Source organism: Phascolarctos cinereus, unplaced genomic scaffold, assembly GCF_003287225.1.
Source record: "Phascolarctos cinereus isolate Bilbo 61053 unplaced genomic scaffold, phaCin_HiC Scaffold_5;HRSCAF=322, whole genome shotgun sequence".
NCBI classification, from domain to species: domain Eukaryota; kingdom Metazoa; phylum Chordata; class Mammalia; order Diprotodontia; family Phascolarctidae; genus Phascolarctos; species Phascolarctos cinereus.
The window spans coordinates 262,748,553-262,766,889 of record NW_027555958.1 but is presented as its reverse complement, the minus strand read 5'-3'; the positions used below and the strand labels follow the sequence as shown (position 1 = coordinate 262,766,889).

The following is an 18,337-nucleotide window of genomic DNA, read 5'->3' as shown; positions in this document are numbered from 1 at the left end:
ACAGCTACCCGAGATTCAGTCCTCTGAGGCCTGCTCCAAGTTTGCTGTGGCCTGCATGCCCATGCTGTGGTGTGCTGAGCTACCAGCCTGGCACGATACACTTTTCTGATCAATCATCCAGATTATCTTGGGCTGGGAATTTGTTTCACCCTGTCTTTTTGTGGGTTCTGCTGCTTCAGAATTTGTTTAGAGCCATTTTTATGAGTATTTGGAGGGGTTTGGGGGAGAGCTCAAGCAAGTCACTGCTTTCACTCCGCCATCTTGGCTCCGCCCTGGGATAGTTCTTAAACATGGGTCTAGCATGAGAAAAGTTAGAGATCAGTAAATAAGTCAAAAAGCACTGATTGAACATTTACTAGGAGTCAAACACTGTGCTCTGATCTGAGGATACAAAGAAAGGAAAAGCCACAAAAATAGTCCCCATGCTCAAGGAATTCCTATTCCATTGGAAGAGATGTATAAATAAGTAGGAAGAAAGAAGATACCTAGAAAATAGAAGAAAAGTAACCATTAAAGCAGAAAACTCAAATGAATAGGGATACCAGGAAGGCCTCCTACATGAAGTAGCATTTGAGCTGAGTCTTGAAGGAAGCCAGGGTTGTCATGAAATGGATCTTGTTTTGAGCCTTGTAGGAAGCTAGGAAGGTAGGAGGACATTCCATGCATGTGTCATACATAGCCAGTGCAAAGGCACAAAGATGGTGGGGTGAAAAAGAATCTGGAAAGTTCAGAAGAGGAAAGATTTAAAAGGAGCAATGATGATAGGATATCCAGTCTGAAATGTCCAATAAACAGATGGAGGTGCAGGTTTTGAGTTTGAAGAAAAAATAGAGTTGAATAAATAAATCTGGGAATCATTTGCATAGAGAGGATAACTAAACTCATAGGAGATCACCAAGAGAGATAGGACATATAGAGAAAAGGAGAGGTTTCAGGATAGAGCTTTGTGGGACATTTAAGTTAATTTCATCAAATACTTATTAAGTGCCTCCTAAATGCAGAGCACTGTAGTAGGCACTAGTGGAAGCCACAAAATTTGGATGAAATGAGATTCCTACCTTCTTGGAGTTTGCAGTCTAGTAGAGGGTGTGACGCATCGAATTATAACTGTAATAATAACAGTATGTGACAAGTGCATCAGTGAAATGTGAAACTAAGGTCCCCAGAGGAAAAATAGAATTTAAATTGTTGAAGTTTGAGTACATTTCAGACACAGGGAATGGTATTAACAAGTCAAGAACGTAGTGGTGGCAGGGGAGGGGAAAAAATGAAAGAAGGCTGGAAAGGCGGCATGGTGGCATGTTGAGAAGCATTAATATTACTGCCCTGGAAAGAGATCTTTAGGTGACAGTGGCCCTTTCCCATTTCCCCTTTCTACTTTCCCCTACCTAGTCAACCTCTCTTAAAAAGATAAAATCTTAAACAGATAAAAGGATGCTTGCCTGGCACAACAGAGACATTTTTATTTGAGAGGAATATTTAGTAAGAGGCAGCATGGGATAGGGATAGAGAAATGGCCCCAAAGCAAAGAAAGCAGGTTTAAGTCCTGTCTTCAGCACATTTTGGCTATCTGACCCTGGGCAACTCACTTAATTCCTCAGTACTCTAGGTTACTATTCATGGCAGAGAAGGTATTGGTAGGGCAAATTTCCTATACCAATGAAATCAAAGGTCCAGTTCCGGGGTGAGGAACCTGTGGCCTCGAGGCCACATGTGGCCTTCTATATTCTCTGGTGCAGCCTTTTGACTGAGTCCAAGTTTTTCTGTGAAGTTTGAATTTAGTCAAAGGGCTGCACTTGAGAACCTAGAGGGCCGCATATGACCTCGAGGCTGCAGGTGCCCCCTGCACCCCAGCCTCTATCTCTACTGAGGACTTGAGCTCACAGATTTGATGTTAAAAGAGGTAACTTCCCTCACCCATTCATTTTATAGTTGAGGAAACTGAGGCGTAAAGAGGTTTGTTAAGTGACTGACATAAAGCCATAGTGCAGTAAGTAGTAAAGTCAGGATTTGCATGTGGCACATTATAAAGGGCTCTGGATTTGGAATCAGAGGAGTTAGGTTCAAATCTCAACTCCACCTCTCCCTACTATGCCTTTATGACCTTGGACAAGTCACTTAACTTCTATGGACCCTAGTTTCCCTATTTGTAAAATCAAGGGTTTGGGGGACAGAGCCAAGATGTCAGAGTAAAAGCAATGACTTGCTTGAGCTCTCTCCCAAACTGCTCCAAATACCTGTAAAATTAAGGGTTTGAACCAGGGTTTCTTAAACTTTTTCCACTTGTGATCCCTTTTTCCATTTTGGCAGTGTTCATTGGCATTGCATGGGTGTGACGGCATGCAAAGTGCAAAGTGCTCATGTCCTGTGTTCAGAACCAATGCTGCAGTGAAGTTGCACGATTGCAACACGGGCAAGCACTGCCAGAAACACCTCAGATTCATTATGCATGTGATTTTGAATTAATTTTGGTCGTTGCACATTCATAAATCTTTTACTGTTGCCAGATTTTTTGCAAACCTCCCCGCCCTGCCCCTCCCAGTTTAAGAAGCACTGGACTACATAACTTCTCAAGTCCCTTTCAGCTCTAAATCTATTATCCAGGGCTAGGCCCTCTAGTGTTCAGATCCAGTATTCCTTCTACTTTACCCCATTGCTTTTAATTTATCACAAGCTTATAATTTATTCATATGTCCTTCTTTTGCTTCTCTCTTATTTTTCATGATTTGCAAGATATTGACCTGTATTCTTTAATTCTTCATCATGAAACTACACTTTTATCACATTGGCTATTAAAGATATCTTTGGCAAACATTCCAGTTGTTCAAATCTAGCTCTGATTATAGTGTATATATCCAACAAGTTTCCAGACCACTGAAGTATGTTTATCTCTATCTCTTGGTTAAATTTCTTAACCTTTGATGACATGTCATGGTGGAGTATTCTGTCTCTATTTGGGAATTTCATTCCAGAATAAATCTGCTTCACAGTATATCAATCTATTTATCAGTGTTGATCATTTCCTCAGTGGGGGCAAGACTTTCAGGACCACTATAAGCATAAACTCTCCAAAACAATATTTGGGGGCAGATGTTTTACAATTTGATGAAAATGCCCACATTTTATTGGCTCACCTGGACTTTTCCAGACATTACTTTTAGCATAAGCATTACCTCAAATGAAAAAGGGAGTCCTATCAGTAAAAATTACTTTTATCCAATCTTTAGCGTTCTAGTCTTTCTATTGTCTGGCTTATGACAAGCATTTTTTTCCTTCATATCAATGGTCAGTACTTTTTTAAAAGAAACTGATTTTACTGTTCTTCTAACTTCAAGAAGCTTATCGTGATAGCTAAATATTTTATCATTCACCAAATAATTTACTCCCTGTCCATGTTTTTATTGCAAATCAACAGGAGTATTGACTACTTTTTCAGTTTTGTCAGGTCTTTCAGGTCCAAGGTCCATGCCAAGTAATGCCTCTTCATAACAAACTTCTCTTCGTCATACAGCTTCATTCCTAAATTAAACTCCATGTTCTTTGGTTCTTACTTCTCATTGTTAGAGAAATCAATCACAACCTCTCCAGGTACTAGGTTCCTATGAAGGTCATTCCTTGCTTTCTGAAGATTAATTAGGCTCTGTTTCATAGCAATTACTTGCCAATCTTTGGCATTTTCATTTTCAACTGTTAGTTCATTTGTGCTTTGTTGTCTTGTTTCATTGTGAGATTGAATGATCCTTGAAATACTTGACTTCCCCATTCCAATAGGTGCTATAGAATCTCTAACAGTCATTGTAGTGTATTCTCTAAGAGCTGTAAATTTTGCATATGTTTTGCATACCTCTTACTCAAATTCTCAAAAATCATAGAACACACCACTGTATCAGGACAATACATATGAAGAAATATAAACTATTTAATACAAAGTAATTTGGGACAGAGGGCACTAGCAGTTAAGGAATCAGGAAAGGCTTCATGTAAAAGGTGGGACTTCAGTTGTACCTTGAAGAAAAGAAAAGATTCTATGAGTCATAGGCTAGAGGGAGATGGTGTGTACTGTCTCATTGGATTTCCCTCAAATGTGTCCTGGATAGTGTGTTACACTGAGGCTTTCAGTCAAAGTGGTGTATAAACACTCCCCCAATGTCTCACACCGTCTTATCTAGGTGTGTCATACATCTTTTTTTTTTCCCTTGGTTTGGCTTGTTCATCTAATCTACTCTCATTCTCAAAGGTCTAAGTTATCACAGATAAACCACCAAAATAGTTGCATTGGAACTTTCTCAAGGTCCAAAGAGGTAACCTTTTTGAGGGACATATACTTCCCATTCTCACCACTCCGCTCCTTGAGCCTCCATCCAATGTGTTTTCTAATGTGTAACACAACCAGTTACAGTAATGACACTTAGATCTTAAACATAACCATTTACTCAATAATAAAGCAAAAGAAATAATGTTAAAGATACTAATATGTTGAAGTGAATATGTAAATATTAAAATATATAACAATACACATATAAGCCTAGATCCCACTTTCCCATCAATGCACTCAGTAGCTATGGTGAAAGTGGGCACACACTTATAGGAACATTGCATGGAAACACATGAGGGAGGAAAACTCATGTGCTCAGGGTAACTCAAAAATTTAGACTGTAGGTTTCAATTTTATTGGTCCATCCAGACTCCCTGCAACAAGACTCAAGACTGCTTCTCTGTTCGCTCCTTGATGCTTGACAGCTGATCCTTACTGCTCTTCATTCGGGGAAATTTTCTTTGCCTCTCTACTCAAACATAGCCTTTCAAATTCTTTCAATTAACCATTACTCTTAAAAGAGTGTTTAGAAAATGATAGCTTTTAATGTGAATGGCAATTGTCTTTAAGCCAGACAACTGTCAAGTTCATTGAATCTCTGGTATATATAGACCGGCTTAGGCAATGATTCACTCTCGAATCTACTTTGATATTTGATATTTGAATTAATGCTACACTCTTGAGTCAGAACGGAGTTCCCAGAAACTCTGTTCCCCTGATCAGGATATCAAAGCTTCTGCAAAACCCCTGTTTTTCCTTCTTTGGCCAGAGAATAATAAGCTCTTCTGAAAAGCTTTCAGGGCTTTATTATGATGGAAGTTATGGAGAAATAAACATGACTCTCATGCTTATCATCTTATTGACAAGAAATTTACATTTGTATAGAAATTCTGGGAAATAATTTCAGTGCCACTCCAACAAGACCAAAGTTTTGGTGGCATTATTCAATTGTGTCTGACCCTGCCTGACCCCATTTGGAGTTTGGCAAAGATACTGGAATGATTTGCTATTTCCTTCTCCAGCTCATTTTACAGAAATGAGGAAATTGAGGCAAATGGAATTAAGTTACTTGCCTAGGGTCACACAGCTAGGAAATATCTGAAGCCAGATTTGAACTGATGAAGACTTCTTGACTCCAGGTATGACACTCTAACCACTGTGCAACCTAGCTGATCCATATCAAAGGTTAGGTGTAAATAAAATGTATAAATAGAGCTGCTCCTGTGTCCTAGCTGTCCCTGGTGCTCTTGGCCAATGAAATCAATTCTCCCTGATTACTTAGGAATAGGGGTAGTTAGGAGGCACAGTGGATAGAGTGCCAGGCTTGAAGTCAGGAAGACTTATCTTCTTGAGTTCAAATCCAGCCTCAGATACTTACTAGCTGTGTGGCCCTGGGCAAGTCCCTTAGCCCTGTTTGCCTCAGTTTCCTCATATGTAAATTGAGTTGGAGAAGGAAATGGTAAACCACTCCAATATCTTTGCCAAGAAAACCCCAAATAGGGTCACAAAGAGTCGGACATGACTGAAATGACTGAACAGCACTTAGGAATAACTCAGCTGACGTTTTCTCTCAGCTGACTGCTTCTAACTACCTCAGCTCTAGCTGAGAAGCTTTCCAGCTGACTGCTGGATCATCACCTCTTTTCCTCAGGTGTCTCTTCCTCTCCGGCTGTTCTGATCCATGTTTAATGGCTGAAATGAGAGCCTCTTGACTCTAGTGAATCATCTTTCACTTAAAAAGTCACAACTACCCAAATTTTATCCTATCAAATTGACAGCCTTGTCAAAACCATAACTCAGTGTGCAACTGTATATATGACTTCATTTTCTTAGTTTTATCACCTTTATTAATAAAACATGAATATGCAATTCATCATGCCTTCATTCTAAAGTTTCTAACAAGGTTGTATGTTTGTTGGATGGCCTTGAAACCATGTTTCTTTATAATCACATTTCTCTGGTTTTTAATAATTAAAAAAACACCTTTTCTATGTATTTATTTACTTATTTTTGCCTTTTTATGAAACTAAACTGTTCCCACACAAGAGAGGCACAGCATACCACAGTGTCTGAAGAACTGAAGTTGAAGATCACCCATCTTCAATGGAAGAGAAATTCAGTGAGCAAAGATATTGGAATCGTTTTGCCATTTCGTTCTCCAGTTCATTTTACAGATGAGGAAACTGAGGCAAACAGGGTTAAGAGACTTGTCCAGGATCACATAGCTAGTTAAGTGCCTGAGGTCGGATTTGAACTTAGGTCTTCCTGACTCCAAGCCAGGTGCTATATCTACTGCATCACCTAGCTGCCAGGTGGGTATGAATAGATTGCATAAATTTCAAATTTGAAATTAATAAGAAGTAAGTTAAAAGATATTATCAGAAAAATCTGTGACAAAAAAAGGATAATCCGGTTATCTAGGAAACAATAACTGAGGGACAGCTTGCATGCTTCACTGGTGTCTATACAATGTCAAGAAAAGACCTTAAACACATTGAGTAGACTAGAATTTTGAGAGGACCTGAACAAGGATCTCATAGGATAGGCATAAATGACAGTATTGGAGAGAGTATGCTTTTTAAGGGTTGGTATGGTCAAACGCTTTTATACGGGCATCTTTGTTCTTAGATTTTTATGTCCATATTTCTCACACACACATATGTATATATGTGTACAGACACATACACACACACACACACACACACACACACGCACACAGAGAGATTCAAATTGTTCTTTATCTGTATGGCAGTTTCCATTTTTTCCACTCATTTTGCAGAAATTTTGCCAGTAACTCTCTTTTATAGCTCTTGGTTCCCCAGTTCTTTACAGCATCAATCTGTGACTGAATAATTGCCTTGTTGTCAATGATTATGTTACACATTTAATGTGAAAGCCATATGGCAAGCATATGGGATGTAATTTCCAAATAGAGCTGTCCTTCCCTATGGGACTAATTATAAGGGAAGCCCAGGCAGTCTAAGGAAGCAGGACCAGGGGTTGTTTCTCTGTAAAGCTTTGGTTTGTTTACTTTATTGTTTATTTAGGTCTAAGCCTTTTTTTCTCCCCCATTCATATTCTCTCGTCTTTCAGCTTTCATGACATTACTCTCCCCTGACTAAACAGCGCTCTCCTGGCTAAATATTTCCTCCTGATCTGCTTCACTAGATCATCATCTGTGTCCTGACCCTAACTGTGGGCATCACCAAAAGCTTTGTCCTTACCTCTTTTTTAAAAAATTTTCTCTCTCTCTAACCTTTCTCTTGGTTATCTTATCAGCTCCTACTGATTCAATTATGATCTCTATACAAATAACTCACAAATACTGCCTTAATCTCTCTTCTGAGTTCCAGAATCCCCAACTTCCTACTGGGCCTATTTAAAACAGAATTTATTATTTTCTCCCTCTTCCCCCCCCCCAAAAAAAAGATCACTCTGTTTCCCTTCTTCCTTTCTCCTATTGAGAGAAACTTCAAGTTGCCCAGGTTTGTAATCTAGGCGAATCTAGAATTTGATTCTAAGTTCTTTCTCACTTCCTCTATTCATGTTAAATTTTATTGATTCTACTCTAACAACATCTATCTTCTCTGTCTTCTTTTTTCTCATTAACTAGCTGCCACTCTAGTTCAGAGTTTTATCACACAATCTTACACAAGACCATTACAAGAGGAAGACTTCTGATTGTTCCTGCAGCCAGATTTACATAAAATAGAATGCTTGGGGAAATATCAATGAATAGGTGATCAGATTCTGCTGTCCATTTTCCTAACTCTTTAAACTTAAATGGATGATTTTTGTGGTAACCCAGTGACCACACCAGAAAAATGAATTCACATGCAAAAACTTATGTTTCTGAAGACAAATTTGTTAGGAAGAAATTTTGAGCTGTAATTGGATGGCTCTTGGTTTCATCTAAAGATACATAAGCATGACTACTGAAATAGGTGCTCAGGCATTTACATTTGGGGGTCATGGTCCATTAGGCTTGAGAGAGTTTCTGAACTTGGGCCTATTTTTGAGCCCCCAGGTGGTTAAGTGCCAACATCTGGGCCATAAGCCTATAAAGAAAGAAATTATCCCAAAAGAAAAGATCTTTCCACCTGTACAGAACAACCCTCCTCTCACACAGGCTATTATATTTCTAATAGTTTCCCCCACTTTTAGAAGCTATGGATCAGGGGTCCTGAGGCAGTGATTTCCTAAAATAGAAGTGGCTGAACTCAGGGTTGGAATACTTGACCTTGGTCTTTTATAAGTCCTTGGGCTGATATCTTTGTGAGCTCAGAGGATTATTCTTCTACCCAGATGACCATACATCTAGCACAGTGTCTGGGAAGTTTGAAAAAGAGGGCTAATTGTTAAGATATGTAATATTATCTAAATACACATGTCTTAGATACTGCAAATGGACAAAAAGCTGGTATCTGGTATAATCATATAAATGAATGCACTTTCCCATAGTATTTGACAGAAAGTGAAAAACCATGTTTAGAACGTGTACGTGACAGCTGTTACCACAGTAAGAACCATGAGAGGAGAGGTAAAACTATCAAGGACTGTCTCTAAAGTTAGGAGTCATACACTACCATAGCAGCAATAAATTGAGACACCTGTTGAAGATTTGTGGAAAGCAAAGGAAATTTACATGAATATATAGCTATTGTGTTGAGTAGAAAACTTGAATGTTAATGTAACCCGAATGCCTATGGGACAGGAAATTTAAGTTCCCCAGATTAGAACCTTTTGCATTCACTATGTCTGTTTGTCTTACATAGACTAATATGAAAATAGCTTCCTTCTCTGCCCCTAACTTTCATTCTCTCTCATTTCATTGTCAAACTCTATGGATTTACTTTTATTATTATTCTCTTTCTCCTGTGTGTGTTTAATTGTTCCTTTTCCCAGCTCATTAAAATTGTGATGCCTAATCCTTACCTCAACCTCTAAGTGATATGAATTTTTAATGCCCATTTCCAAGAAGAGTTGTGGTCTTTTTTTCACCCTCTTTCTTAAGTCTTACCTCTTCTGGGGTTCTTTAGAATCTATTCCTAAGAATGCTAATTCTAGATAGAGGCACAATATGTAGTGGGAAGTATTCTATAATCTTAGTCCAGGGTATGTACTTCAGTTTTCTGTCTTTCCTCTCATTGTTTATCCACTTTGATGTCATGTCATCTTACCTTTGAACCTATGAATCCCCTTTCTTACCTTTCAGATCTGTACTTTCTCAGATACCTAGCTATTTCCTTATCCCTTAGCACAGAGGTACATTATTCCATCTTACAGAATTTGATCTCCTGAATGATCTATTTCCCATTAGTTGTTTTCAAAACTCCTTTTCCCCTTAATTACCTCTTCTCTCAAAGGTCACAGTGTTTCACACTCCTCTTCCTGAGAGGCAATCTTTTGTATTATCCTAACACCTATAATATTGATTTATTAATGAGTGGGTAAAATATTAATTCAGTCCCTCCTCCTTTTCTCCTGATTTTTCCCAATGCCTTAGATTCTTTAGCCCATTAGTACTTTCTTTGACTTCTCATCTTTCAGAAGATGTGTGAGATTTTTAAAAAGGGAAAATCAAATAACAAACTGATAAAATTTTCCAAGCCCATATTCATGTTCTTGTTTAGTCTTAGCCAAATGCAAATAAAATGTAGCACATATGGATTCTGAGCTAATATCTTTATTTCCACTAACCCTGAGGAGCTACGTTCTAAGATCATGACTACTATAAGATCTAACGTCAAGGCTCTAAGGGTAGTCTTTTGAGGCTAGGGGCTGCAAAAAATCTCCAGTGGTGTACTTCTTGCCATGTTTATTAGTGGATTATCTATCATCTAGTCAGCAAGACTCAGCTTTTATTTTTAAATTTTTTTTCCCATTTTGACCAATTTTTATTAGTCCTTCTCCTTGGGAAGGCTTAGTCATCCAACAAGCATTTATTGATCACCAAATCTACTGTATTAGGGGGCTAGAAAAGAGATGAAAAGCAAGGCCTAGTTTCTCTCTATTAATTCATGACTCAAATTATCACCTTAATCAATTGGCCTTTCCTATCTGTCTCACTAGCTAACTGTTCTAGTTTTCTAATATATCCACAGTCGATAGCATAAACTATGCACCTCAACCAAATAAACCTGTTTATAATTGTCACTTAACCTCTCTGGGCCTTGGTTTACTAATCTGTAAAATGATGAGGTTGGACTAGACCAGGGGTTAATCTTATTTATGTCTTAGATTCCTTTGGCAGTCTGGAGAAACCTATGAACCCCTTCTCAGAATAATGTTGTCCAATGCATTATATACATAAGATTGCAAAGGAAAACAATTACATTAAAAGTTATCAAAATATAAAAAAGTTCAGACGTCAGATTAAGAATTCCTGCAAAAGATACTTTCTGAATCAGTCTTTCTGTATCATTCTCTGAACCTTTATCACAATTCACCTATCTTTATCTTCCCTCGCAATAAGTGTTCCTTGCTCCTATATAGCACTTTATTAATATTCTTACATAGATGATCTCATGTGATCCTCACAAAAATCTTATGAAGAATTTAGGGTATCCTCATCTTACAGATGAAGAAACTGAGGTTCAAAGAAGTTAAGTGAATTGTCCGAGGTCCTAATCCATTACACTAATCATTATTATTAAAATAACTCTCATATATATATATATATACACACACACACACACACACACACACACACACACACACACACACACACAGAGAAAGTGAGAGGTTTCAAAGTTTACAAATGATTTTCCTCACAAAAACCCTGTGAGGTAAGTAGTGCAACTACTATTACCCCAATTTTATAGATGAAGAAATTGAGGAATAAATAAATGACTCAGCTACTAAATGATGGAGCAAAGGCTCAAGCCTAAGTATGGTGACTCCCCTTCTGGCACTCTTTCCACTCCACTCAGTTAGCTTTTAGAAAGGGGGTATTAACTATAGCAAGGAAAATTAATATAACATATCTCCTCAAAAGTCTATGATGTACTCTCCCACCACGGAGAAAGCAGTTTCAGAGCACACGTGTGGCAAAGTGGTAACAGCTTCTGGAAGGCCTTTTATGGAGTCTTAAGTACGACCTTGATTTCTGCTGCATTCTTTCTGAGCCTTGAGGCCACTTTGTCCTTGGTTCCTGAAGTAGATGCTGTTACCCAGGGATGCATTAAGGCTCCTAATGAAAAATACCAAACTGAGACCTGGGGACTCATTTCTCCCCAACTTCATTGGTTAAACATGAATATCTTTATTTGTTAACTGACAGACAACCACCCTATGTGAGAATCCAACCCTATGTGACCCAACACATTCACATGCAGGGACCTATACATGAGACCTAATTAAAATGAAATGAGAATGCAAAGAGAAATAGGTAGCAACTCTCTGAGATCCCAAGCCTATGAACGCAAGTTGGGAGACGAACCCAGAGGAGAGCCACATGTGGGGATAATTTGGGCATCTTTTATATTTCCAAGGACCCGCTAGAGAGATTCTCCATCCGAGACTCTTGTTCTTGGAAAGCTTAGTGCAGAGATTCAGTAGACCAAAATAAGCATTTTGAGTCTCTTGTTTTAGATTGTAATTGTCAGTTTTCTAGTGTGTTTCCTTAACAACTCAGACCAATGTCTCTGATATAACTTTTACTCATTCTAATGTTTAAGAATTAATATCTATTATATTACTGAATATTTTACAAGTGTTGAGCCTATGGGTAGAATGGACTGTGAATTCTTAAATTAAATTTCCAAATACTGCTGCCTAGCAATTTACCTAGAGCAAACACTGAATTTTTCCCTTTTTTACTCTTAAGCAGACCTATACTGCTTGCTTTATTGTGACATGAGTCTAGACAGCTTTTTGGAGAGTTTCTCTCTCTCCTCTATTACCCTTCTATTACTGGTAGCATTGAATGGTAGTGACCTTCACCAGAATAAGCACCTGCAGATGAGCGTGGGCAATAAGTGAAGAGAATGTTGGACTTAGAGTCAGAAAGAATGACTCTTGAATCTCACCTCAGACATTTATTAGCAATGTGACCCTGGCAAGTCATTTAATATCTCTAAAGTCTGTTTCCTCATCTGTAAAATTGGAAAAAATAATATATAATCTTTTGCTGCTACCAGATATTTACCTAAGGATGATGACAGCTTTATAGTTAAAGATGTCTTATTTTTAAAAAGTTACTGAGGAATTGCTAATGTAGGAGAAAGTTTTGAAGAGGGCAAATTTTGAGGGAAAAAAAGAGGAGCTTAACATTTCTTATTTTCACATAGATTAAAATTATTTTGAGAAGATTCAGGTTGTTCCCTCACTGTCATGGAGGGGTACAGTTTTAGAAAAGATAAAACTTTTGATTAAACAAGTGCTCTCATTTTTTCCCACCCGTGGAGAATGCAAAAATTGGCCACTAGGTGGCACTACCACCCCACCATTAGCTACACTGATGGCTAGCTCCTTACATTTGCATTAGCAGAATCCAGGTACTTTTTGCAACTTTGTTGTGAAATATAGGGCAGGTTGAGAAAGGTTTGCATTCTTAGTATGAGAGGGAACCTATTTTGTTGGGGTTGGCTTCTCCACTTGGACCCTTTGGCCTTGTTGAAGCATTCTCCACTCACAATTCAATTTAAATTTCATTTCAACAAATATGTATTGCACACTTACAATGTGCAAAATTATCATGCCTCAGAGTATGAAAAAGAGAGAAAAGACATATCTTAAGGCCTGGTACTAATTACCATAACCCATAATCTTCAAACCCAGAGACAGATTTTTTAAAAATATCACATGCGTATTTTATAGAACCAGTCAACGCAATGTATCAAAACAAAAGAACAAGAGTAGTCTCTTCAACAAGTTTGATTATGTCTTGACCTTATCAGGCCATTTTTAAAATTAGAGTCTAGTGACATTTACTTCCTATAAGAGTGGTGGCACCATAAAGTGTCTGGATTTAGATATAGAATAAATATATGTGTCATCATGCTGGCAGTTCTTTGTAAGCTCAGGTCACTCCTTCTTCAAGCTCTCCTCTTTGAGTTATATTTAATATTATTTCTAGTTTTAATATGAATCTACTGAGGAATTGGACAATTTGGCCTCTGCCTCGTTGCAAAAAACCTCTTGATCCTGAAAGTCTTGTGGGAAGACATGCTGAGGAAGTCACTGCTCTGTCAGTGCCACAATGGCTGAACCAGCTGAAAAAGGACAGCGACAGATATCTTTATTCATTGGACAGCTAGGTCACTGTCCTAGGCTGGAGCTCATTTCCAACCCTCTCCCTACCTTCATTTTCTCCTTTGTGATGTGAAGGCCTTTTGGGGAGAGGAGTGCTCAGAATATATTATTCTTGGCTCAGCTTGAGGTCTTGGATCTGGTGTAGAGGGTTAGTAAATGTATGTATTTTATTGGTCACAACACACATCAAACTTTGGCCTCAGCCAAGGAAAACAGAATCTTGCCCTTGAGGAGGCAGCTTGGCATAGAAGAAAGGTCACTGGATTTTGCATCTGAACACTGGGTACAAATCCTGGCTCTGCTATGTACTGTTTTACCCAGGAAAAGGTAAGTCTCTAAGTCTTAGTCTTCTCATCTGTAATGTAGGGGGTGGGGTTTAGGGAGGGGAAGTTGGTCTCTCTTCTTGGCTTCTTCTCTATCTCTCTCTCTTTTTTTCTATCTAGAATTCATAGGAAACTGGGACAATGATAATGGGTGAGTGAGAAATAATGGAGATGAAGTTAAGATTTTGAGAGGCAGACATTTTAACTAGAATTTCCTTGATAAGATTTGGCACAGTGTCTATAGACACATAGAAATATGATATGTAAATATACTTGAGGACTGGATATTGGGAAAAGCCTAGTGAAGACTTCTCATTTATAAAAGAGATAATAATATATGCCCTCGCTAATTCTTTAAAAAAAAAAAAGAAAAATATTTCCACATTAGTCATGTTGTGAAAGAAGAATCAGAACAAAAGGGAAAAATCATGAAAAAGGAAAAAAAAATAAAATACTTTACTTCAATCTGCATTCAGACTCCATAGTACTTTCTCTGGATATGGATAGCATATTACATATTGAGTATTTTGGAATTGTCTTAGATCATAGCATTGCTGAGAAGAGCTAAGTCTATCAGAGGTGGTCATCACATAGTATTGCTGTTACTGTGTACAGTGTTCTCCTGGTTCTGTTCACTTCAACTCAGCATCAGTCCATATAAGTCCTTCCAGGTTTTTCTGAAATGTGCCTCCTCATCATTTCTTATAGCACAATAGTATTCCATTACATTTATATACTACAACTTATTCTGTCATACCCCACTTGATGGGCATCCCTTCAATTTCCAATTCTTTGTCACCACAAAAAGAGCTGCTATAAATATTTTTGTACATGTGGGTCCTTTTCCCTTTTTTGTTATTGCTTTGGCATATAAACCTGGTAGTGGTAATGCTGTATCAAAAGGTACTTTTATAGTCCTTTGGGCATAGTTCTAAATTGCTCTCCAGAATGGTTGGATCAGTTCACAACTCCACCAACAATGTTCCAATTTTACCACATCTCCAACATTTATCATTTTCTTTTTTTGTCATATTATCAAATCTGATATGTGTGAGGTGGTACCTCAGAGTTTTTTAAATTTGCATTTCTCTAATCAATAATGATTTAGAGCATTTTTTCATAGGATTATAGATAGCTCTAATCTCTTCATCTGAAAATTGACTGTTCATACCCTTTGACCATTTATCAATTGAGGAATGACTTGTATTCTCAGTTCTCTCTATATATATTAGAAATGAAGCCTTTATTAGAGACAATGACTATGAAAAATGTTTCTCTGCTTTCTGCTTCCTTTCTAATCTTGGTTTCATTAGTTTTGTTTATGCAAAAACCTTTTAATTTAATGTAATCAAAATTATCCATTTTACATTTCATAGTGTTCTCTATCTCCTGTTTGGTCATAAGTTCTTCCTTTCTCCATGGATCTGATAGGTAAACTATTCCTTGCTTTCCTAATTTGCTCATGGTATCACTCTTTATGATACCATAAAATCTTGTTCCCATTTTAACCTTATCTTGGTATACAGTGTAAGATGTTGGTCTATGCCTAGTTTCTGCCATACTATTTTCCGGTTTTCCTAGCAGTTTTTGTCAAATAGTGAGTTCTTATGCCAAAAACTGGAGTCTTTGATGCCCTAGCTAATTTACTCATTGGAGCAACTAGGTGGTGCAGTGCATAGAGTACCCTGTCTAGAGTTAGGAAGTGTGACCTTGGGTAATTCACTTAACCCTGTTTGCCTCAGTTCCGCATCTATAAAATGAGCTAGAGATGGAAATGGAAAACCACTCCAGTATCTTTGCCAAGAAAACCCCAAAGGGGTTACAAAGAGTTTGGACATGACTGAAAAACAGCTGAAAAATGCACTCATAGTTGTGAGAAATCTGTGTTGCAAACTTTAAAGAGCTATAGAAAGGGGGATTGTTCCTTATGTGAAATCATCTCCATGTAGTGGAAAGATCCATAGAATATTATGGCTGAGAGTGAGCTTCCAGATCATTTAGACCAGAGTTGTCAAACTCAAAATAGAAATGGGAGCCACTACCCCTGTGGGCTACATATTGACGTAATTTTAAATTGTAATATTATCTATAATTTATTACATTTTACTTATTTTGTTAAATTTTTCCCAATTACATTTTAATATGGCTTGAACCACACTCAGGAGTTTTTCGGGCTTTATAAAGCTTGTGGACCTCATATTTCACACCCCTGGTTTAAACCATTCCCCTCATTTTATAGATGAGGAACTTGAGGGTCAGAGATGTGAAATAACTGAGCTAAGGTCACTCAGTATCTGAGCTCACACTAGAAGTCAGGTCTCTGGCTTTTTTCTCCAATACTCTTTTTGCAACATCATCAGGAGCTAGTTCTACTACCTTGGGCTAATCACATCAGTTTCTCCATGTATGAAAAGAGTTCATTGGGCTAAATGACCTCTAAGATCCCCTTTGGTCCTGATGTTCCAAGGCAGCTCTATTACTACTGGGTAGCTTCTCTGTGGCCTTGCAGGCACAGGTAGGGGGATCCCTACAGCTCTGTCTGTAACAACTAGTGCTCAGGAAGCAGGAATTGCAACTGGAAGAAACAGCCCTATGTTTCATTTCACTTAGAAGTCTTATTTTGCTCATTCAGCATAACACTGTAGTGTGACTGTCTTGTTTTTGTTTATATCCTGTGGGATGCTGCTTCCCTTTTCACTTAATTATTTGATATGCAGACATTGCTGTAAAAATTTGAGCTTAAATGTATTCTGTAAGGTAATCTTGACTGGATGAAACATCCCTATCTTTGGTGTTTTGATTAAAATGTGCAATATTTCCCTGAGCTACAGCATGTCTGAAAATAATTGCACCTCCAGTGAGAAAGCAAACAGTACCTTCTCCTGCACAGCTCACAAGATAAATGCCGTGTGCATCTGGTGAATATTTGATGGTCTCTTACTACCAGACAAGCAATAGTGTGGAGGAGGTCATGGCTGCTCCTGGATGCTGCTCGGTTCACCTTTCTTTGCTGAGAAGGTTTATTTACCAGGAGTGGACGGAAAAGGCGTTTCCCCTGAACTTTTTCATTTTTCCCAGACTTGTACCCTACACCAGAGGAAGGAGAAAAAAAAAACTAGCTAGCAGCCTCCAGCAACTTTGCTTAGCTGTTAAAAGTATCTGAAATATAGCCAGAAGGGTCCCTACACAAATGGGAGCATAGCAAGCGCCTTTCCAAATGAGGACAGAGGAAGAGAGAGGGGAAGAGGACTCCAGAGGGCAGTATGCTCTGGTAGGGAGAGCGAAGGATTAGAGGTCAGGAGAACAGAATCTCCTAATTAGCTGTGTGACATTGGGCATATCACTTTCCATCTACATCTGTACAATATGGGTGCTGGACTAGAAGATATGTTTCAACTGCAAAATTCTACATATCTATGAAATAAGTGGCCTATTCTCCATCTCCAGGTATGAATTTCTAGGGCTCTGGATTTAAGGGGTTCTGAATCTCCACTGATATACGTGCTATGTGTGCCTAGTATTTGAGGAAATAAAAATATCATGGAGTGAAAATGATTGTAAATTATACTGACTGTGAGAAAGTTCCTTGAACACAGAGATGGGGAGTGGATTTGTTAATTTATTATGTGTCATCTAAACATTCTTATGGGCAGGCAGGTGGTGAAGTGGTTAGAGTGTTAGGCCTGGAGTCAGAAAGACCTGATCTCAAATCTAACCTCAGACACTTAACTAGCTGTGTGACCCTGGGCAAATCACTTAACCCTGTTTGCCTCAGTTTCTCATGTGTAAAATGATTTGGAGAAGGAAATGGCAAAACGCTCCAGTACCTTTGCCAAGAAAACTCTAAATGGGGTCACAAAGAGTCAGACGTGACTGGAATGGCACAACCAACCAACGTTCTTACACTAAACTTCTCCCTCTAACAATTCCTCATAGTTTAGAGATTACTTTGTATTCTAGAAGTTTAAATATCACCCTTTGAGATCAGAGATGATTAACTGTCTTCCTAGGACCAACCTGGAGAAGCTCATCAGTAGAAGGTTGAACACCAGATGATTCTCTCTATGCGCTGCAGTCATTCGTGATGGCCATTTCACAAAGTGGAGCCTACTTCTCCCCTCTTTGCCGAAGTCCGAGTGGAGCTCGAGGCACTGCATAAAGAAGAAAGCAGCCTTTTTGCATCTCTGCCCCAGTTATGACTTCTCTCACATAGGAGCAAAGAATTGCAAATTAGAACAGAGAATTACAGAGTTAGAGCAAGCTTCCTATATGCGCCTGCAAAACATGTAACTTTCCTTTTCCTTTAAAATTTGTGGCATAGTAGAAGGTTGGTAGTCTTGTTAGCTCTCCCAAGTGGAAGTCTCAAATGCAAAATTATTTCTTTTTCATCCTCTAGTATTCTTCCAACTTCAGGAGAATCCAACTTCCTTATTTTATAGATAAG

General features: G+C 38.3%; 1 pseudogene; it reads right to left on the bottom strand.

The window, feature by feature from the left end:
- Positions 1–13,245: 13,245 nt before the first annotated feature.
- Positions 13,246–13,485, bottom strand: LOC110193919 (large ribosomal subunit protein eL39-like; annotated as a pseudogene).
- Positions 13,486–18,337: the final 4,852 nt, after the last annotated feature.